The sequence below is a fragment of the Cavia porcellus genome, unplaced genomic scaffold (genome assembly GCF_034190915.1).
Source record: "Cavia porcellus strain 051 isolate PalLab524CR breed Dunkin Hartley unplaced genomic scaffold, mCavPor4.1 scaffold_33, whole genome shotgun sequence".
Taxonomy (NCBI): Eukaryota; Metazoa; Chordata; class Mammalia; order Rodentia; family Caviidae; genus Cavia; species Cavia porcellus.
Window position 1 is genome coordinate 23,434,396 of NW_026947516.1, and position 6,710 is coordinate 23,441,105.

Here is a 6,710-nt window from a genome sequence, read left to right on the forward strand (position 1 = left end):
AAATTTATTGACACCATTATGAGAATACAAACTAGAAATAATTGCTTTAAATTTTAGGGGTAAAGACAAGACTTACATCACAACTAGTCAAGGTTTTACTTAAGGATTTCAATTCAAATGTGCCTTTTATTGTGCTTGTAAGGAGAATTTTAAATTGTCCTCTTTGAAATGCCATGTAAATTTTCTGGGTTGAAATTATAATTCATGCACAAAGTAGCTTTGAAGTGTTTTTTTTAATGCCTGAAACAAAAGAGATATGACTTCCATTTTACTTAATACATCACAGAAAGCCATTTGTGAATATTTACTCACAAGTATCACATAATGAACAAATACATTGTGCCTAATATTTATTAAAAAATCATCTTCATCAAAACATTGTAATGCATGTAGGACTCACACATTAAATTTACACGTTTATCATGCTCCAGTTATCAAGCAATGCCTGTTTTACTTTTCCATTTATTCATTGAGATAAGACATCCATTTTATCAAAAAGTATCTAGGCAAGTTTTAAAAAGTAAAATTGTGGGTGAGACTATAGCTCAGTGGCAGAGTTCTTGCCAGCATGAGCAAAAAGTATTACTCTAACTTTTCCTTGCTTTCTTGTATAAGGACTGGCCACAAAGCAATTTTCTGATCTATTTTGTTTGATTTTAAATTATATGACCTTTCAGGGACAGCCCTACTTCATACCTGAAAGGAAAGAATCTTACAAGTGAGGAGCCAGTATTTGTATTGCATCTTTGAATCTTCAGTCTGAAGGCATTTAAAATTACGATCAAGTTAATTCATTAAACTTTTGTCTTGTGAACTTACCTTGTTAAAGAACTGTTAACCACACTTGTGTGAGAACCTAAAATAAACAATATATGTATGGAATTCTGATCAAAATACTAGTAGCATATCTCACAGAATTAGAGAAAACAACCCTAAAATTCATCTAGAACCTGAAGAGACCTAGAACACCAGAGGCAATCCTAGGCAACAAAGAAAAGACAGAAATCATGGGCAAAAGAAAAGACATCACAATCCATGACTTAAAATTATACTATAAAGATACTGTGATAAAAACAGTGTGGTACTGGCAAAAAGACCCAAAGATCAGTGGAACAGATTAGAAGATACAAAAACAACTCCAAACACACTAAGCCACCTTATCTTTGACAAAGGTGCCAAACACATTCACTGGAAGAAAGATAGCCTGTTTAATAAATGGTGCTGGAAAAACTGGCTCTACATATGCTGGTTTTTCATGTCCATTAGTATCTGTTGTACTAAGCTCAAATCAAAGTGGGTCAAAGATATTAATATTAAAATAGAAACATTAATCTGCTGAAAGGTAGAATAGGTAAAACTCTTGAAGGCATTGATTTAGGCAAATACTTCATGAACAAAACCCCAATTGCACAGGAACTATCACAAAGAATCAAATGGGATCTCACCCTACTAAAAAGCTTTTGCACAGCAAGAGAAACAGTGAAGAGACAACACACAAGGGAGGAAATGTTTGCCAGCTGTTCCTCAAACAAAGCATTACTATCAAGAACATGTAAAAAACTCAAAAGAAGTCAGTCCTAAATTTAAAGACTCAATTCAAACATGGGCATCTGGACCAGGGATTTAGCTCAGCAGTGTAAGCACCTGCCTGGCAAGTGTCACTGGTCATTCAAGAGATGCAAATTAAATCAACACTGAGATCCTACCTCACCCCAGAAATAATGACTAGTATTAAGAAATCAAGCAAAAACAAGTGCTGGTATGACTGTGGGGCAAAAGGATCCCTTCTTCCCTGTTGGTGGGAATGAAGATTGTTGCAACTACTGTGGAAATCAGTGTGGACATTCCTCAAAAAACTAGGATTGGAGGTCTCCTTCAACCCAGCCATTCTCCTTCTGGATATCTTCCCAAAACAATGAAAAACATCATACCACAGTGATATATATGCACCCATGTTTATAGCAGCACAGTGTGTAATGGCCAGATCTTGGAAACAGCCTAAATGCCCATCAACTCAGAAATGGATAAAAAAAGATGCGGTATTTTTATACAATGGAGTACAACTCAGCCATAAAGAATGACAAACTGGACACTTTTGCAGGTAAATGGATGCAACTAGAGATCATACTTATTAGTGAAATAAATAAAACACACATATATAAACATATTTCATTAGTGTGAGAAGCTGAAATAAAACATATTTATATGTATATGTATATAAAAACAGTTAAGATAGTTATACTACTGATTTCTCTGAGTTCACAGAGGACAAAGATTTGTGCTGGTATTGTTTATATAATTGAATGCAGATGTGCTCTGGGTGAATGATTTGTAAATGACAATGTGTAATGTACGTACTATTGTTGCTCCAGTTGATGTGTTTTGAAATTTTGTTGTAGTTTTCCTTTTCTTCTTCTTTTTTTCTTTTTCTTTCTTTATTTCTTTTGTTTCTTTTTATCCTTGAAATAAAATGGATTTCAAAAAACAAAATAAAATAAAATAAAATAAAATAAAATAAAATAAAATAGTTTTAAGCCAGGCATGGTGGCACACTTCTGTAATCCCAGAACTTGGGAGGCTGAGGTAGAAAGGTTACTGTGAGTTCAGGATCATCCTTGGCCACAAAGTGAGCCCAAGGCCAGCCCGAACTGCAAAGTAAGATTTTGTCTCAAATAGATAAAATAAAATAAAATAAAATAAAATAAAATAAAATAGATCTGAAAAAAAGAACTGTTAGTCATAATTTTTTAGGACAGACAGGAAAGGGATCACCCTCATTTCTACTCCTACAACTGTCACAAGTTGATAGCAGTGGTCCCACAAGCTTTCATGGTTAGAGACCAGGAATACAGTGAAACATCCTGTAAAGTACAAACTTCACAGCAAAGAATAATCTCCTCAAATTGTCCAGGGCTGGGAAACTGTTCTATCAAGCACCTTCTTGTTTAAAATACTATACAAAGCAAGCCAGGTATGGTGGCATGCTTTACAATCCCAGCTGAAGGAAAAGGATCACAATTTTAAGCCCTGCCTAAATAATTCAGTAAGTCCCTGCTTCAAAATTAAAAAAAAAAAAAAGTGAAAAAGGAGTTGGAGATAACTCAGCAGCACAAATGCTTGTCTGGCAAGCACAAGGTCCTGAGTTAGATTCCCAGGACCAAAACAAAAACAACCCCCAAAAAAGTAAAAAAGGAGACAGTCATGGTGGTCCATGCCTGTTATACTCTGGGAGGCTGAGACAGGAGGACCTAACTTTGATCCCAGCCTGGTCAATTTAGTGACTTAATAATTTTTTAAAAGGACTTGAGGATGTATCTCATTGTGAAGGCCCTAGGTTCAATCACCAGTACTTTTTTAATGATTAAATTTATTGGTATACTATGAGCCTGCTGGAGCACAGACCAGGGAGAACCAGGAAGGTAGGTAAACCTCAGCTGTGAACCAGCTGGAGCAAGGAATGGGGAGAACCAGCAAAGAAGCTAAGCCCTAAGATTGTAAACCAGCTGGTCTGCAGGATGGGGAGAGAAGAAAAGCCCCCCACTGCTACCTCCTGTGAGCAGCTAGCTGATTCAAAGGTACTGTATTGTTTGATTGACTTTGCAGGCCTAAAGCCTGAGCAATTATTTAGAGGATGATATGCAATATAGTAACTGTTGTAGATTTCCTACTGTCTTATCACTGTTTCAATTCATTTTATTTTTCTGTTTTATTCCCTTTAAAATTAAATTTAAAAAATTTATTGGTACATTTGAAATATACATAATGATCACTTTCATCATAAGGACTTTGAAGCTGTACATGACTTACCTGAATTCCTATTTCTTTACTCTTCCTTTAACTGCTCTTCTCCTCATTTAAAAAGATTTGTTTCCATTTTTTCCTTCTTTTTTCTTTTCCCTTTCTTCCTTTCCCCTTCCCCTCTCCCTCAGAAAATATTGAATTAGTTTCCCTTCCTAATTCAGTATTTTCTATTTCATTATATCTAGTATACATTCTGGTCCTCACTTACACTTTTGGTTTCTCACACCAGAGAATCTATGAAGTATTTACACATGTGTGTCCAACTTTCACTGAAGAGTATGATCTTAAGGTGAATCCATTTAGCTAGAAATGTCTCAAGCTTATCCTTCTTTATGGCAAAGTAATACTGCATTGTGTAAAAATATCACAACTTCTTTATCCATTCATCAATTCATGGACATTTGGGCTCTCTAGCTATTACAAACTCTTGTGCTATAAACATGGGTGTGTACACATTGCTGTGGTATGATGCTTTTAATTCTTTCAGGAAGGTAGCAAAAAGGGGAATAACAGGGTCAAGTGGAGCCTCTTGTTTTAGTTTTCTGAGGAATCTCTGCTCTAATTTCTACAGTGGTTGCACCAGATTTACACTCCCATCAACAGTGGTAAAGGGTTTCCCTTTCCCTATAGTTTTTTCCTCATGGTTGATTTCTTGATAAAAATCATTCTTTCTGGAGTGAGATGGAATCTCAGCATTGTTTTAATTTGCATCTCTTGAAGATTTTTTCATATGTTTATGTTGTGAACATTTTTCATATTTTTTGTCATTACTACTTCTTTATCTGAGACATGTCTGTTCATTTTAGATATCCATTTTCACATTTACCAGTACTAAAAAAAATTTTAGAGATCATATGTGGTAGCACAAGGAAATATTTTGATTTAAAAATACAAGATGATATGAAACTTAATTCATTGCATGATTATCATAGCATAAGAAAAGAAATCAGTCATTCATTTATTTTGGTTCTTTGAGGCGGGGTCTCATTGTCTAGTTCAGGCTGGCTTTGGTGATAATCTTTCTGCCTCAGCCTCCTAAATGATGGTTTTAAAGTATTTTTAGGCTTATAATCCCAGCACTCAGGAGCTAAGGCAAGAGGATCACTTGGAGTTGGAGACCAACCTGGATTACATAGTAAGACCCTATCTCAAAAACAAAAAGCAAGCAAAAAAAAAAAAAAAAGAGAAATCAAGCAGAATGCCATGGATTGTATTCTCGAAGCTATTTTCTTAGAAATTCTGCTTATAAGAGTTGATCCTACAAGGAAATGTGGCTATAAAGAGATTTAAAAAGTAGAAGTAACCTTTATTGTTTTTAGTAAAAAAAAGTCAAAACAAGCCAAGTATCGTGGCACATGCCTGCAACCCAGCACTCAGAGAGGCGGAAGCAGGAAGATCACAAGTTCAAGCCCACTGTTATGGCTTGCATCTAGATATTCCCCCAAAGTCTCATGCACTCATAGGTGGGGGTTTTCAGAGTTGGCTGGATCTATGGTTTGTGGATATGGAATAAGGGTGTATGATAACTAAATTAGTTTTCTGATTAGTTTAGCCTAGTTCTGAGTGTGGGTATTAGGAAGGCCCGCTCTGGCTGTGGGTGATGCCCACAAATAGATGTGTAGCCTGGATGGGATAAAAGGAAAAGGAAGGCTTGCTGCTGCTGCTTTGCTGTCTGTTGCCTACCCTGCCATGGACTGTTTTTACTCTGCCATGGCCCTCCTGCCTTGGAGCCACCCAACTCCAGACTGAGACATCTACAAACTGTTAGCCAAAGTTAATCTTTACTCTTTTGCCATTTGGGTGTTGGGTATTTTGTCCCAGCAACAAGTGAAGTAACTAAGATTTTTGAAGCAAGGCCTTTTTAAATAGCGAAGCTTATTTTAATAGCAAAGCTCCTTATTTAAATAGCAAAGCTCCACCCTGGGTAACTTAGTGATTTATCAACACCTTGTCTGAGCATTTTAAAAAGGAGAAGGAAGCCTGGTGATGTAGCTCAGTGTGAAGGCTACAGGTTCAATCCACAGTACTGCAAACAATCAAACAAATGGAAATAACCCAAATGTCCAACTCAAACATAAGTGATTAGCAAAAATCAGTGATGCACTACGGTGGAAAAGTAAACAGCCAAAAAAATGATGTTAAAACATGTTTATTCATATGGCAACATTTGTACAATATATTGAATGAAAAAAATACAAATTAGGGCTGAATACAGATTATGGCTCATTAATAGTGTAGTTGCTTAGCCGAGCTCTGGGTTCTATCTTTTTTTTTTTTTTTTTTATCTGTACTGGGGATCAAACTCACGGCCGCCTGCTTGCAAGGCAGGTACTTATGCCGCTGAGCTAAATCCCTAGCCCTACACTTTTAAAATCCCTTAAAAGAAAAAGTACAAACCTGTATACATTTGGTATGAATCTGTAAACATGATGTTTGAAAGGATATTCTGCCTATATTTGGCTGTTATATTTGAGTGGTAGAGCTATTGGGAGCTTTTTGTTTGTTTGGCAGTTGTTAATCATCATTTTCCATAATTTGTATATTTCTATAGTAAGCATAAATTACCTGTATTTTAAAAGGGATATACAATAGGATGTTAGTAACACCTACCAAATAGAGCTATAGTTCTTGTTTTCTCTTTACATCTTGCTTTCTGTATTTTCCTAATTGTCTTTACTTGTTCACTTGGAAAGCGATGAAGAAGGTATCATCCAGGCAGTGTCTTCTTTAGAAGAAATATCTTGGTTGAGTCACTTCCCTTCTTTAAAATGCCTATCTCACCATAGATAAGATTATGTTGTAGCAAACAAAACCACTCAACAAAGCTGTGTTTCCCACTCATAATACATTGCCCATTACAGGGTTTATGTTACAGTTCTGTCCACCGTAGTGACTCAGAAACTTAGTCT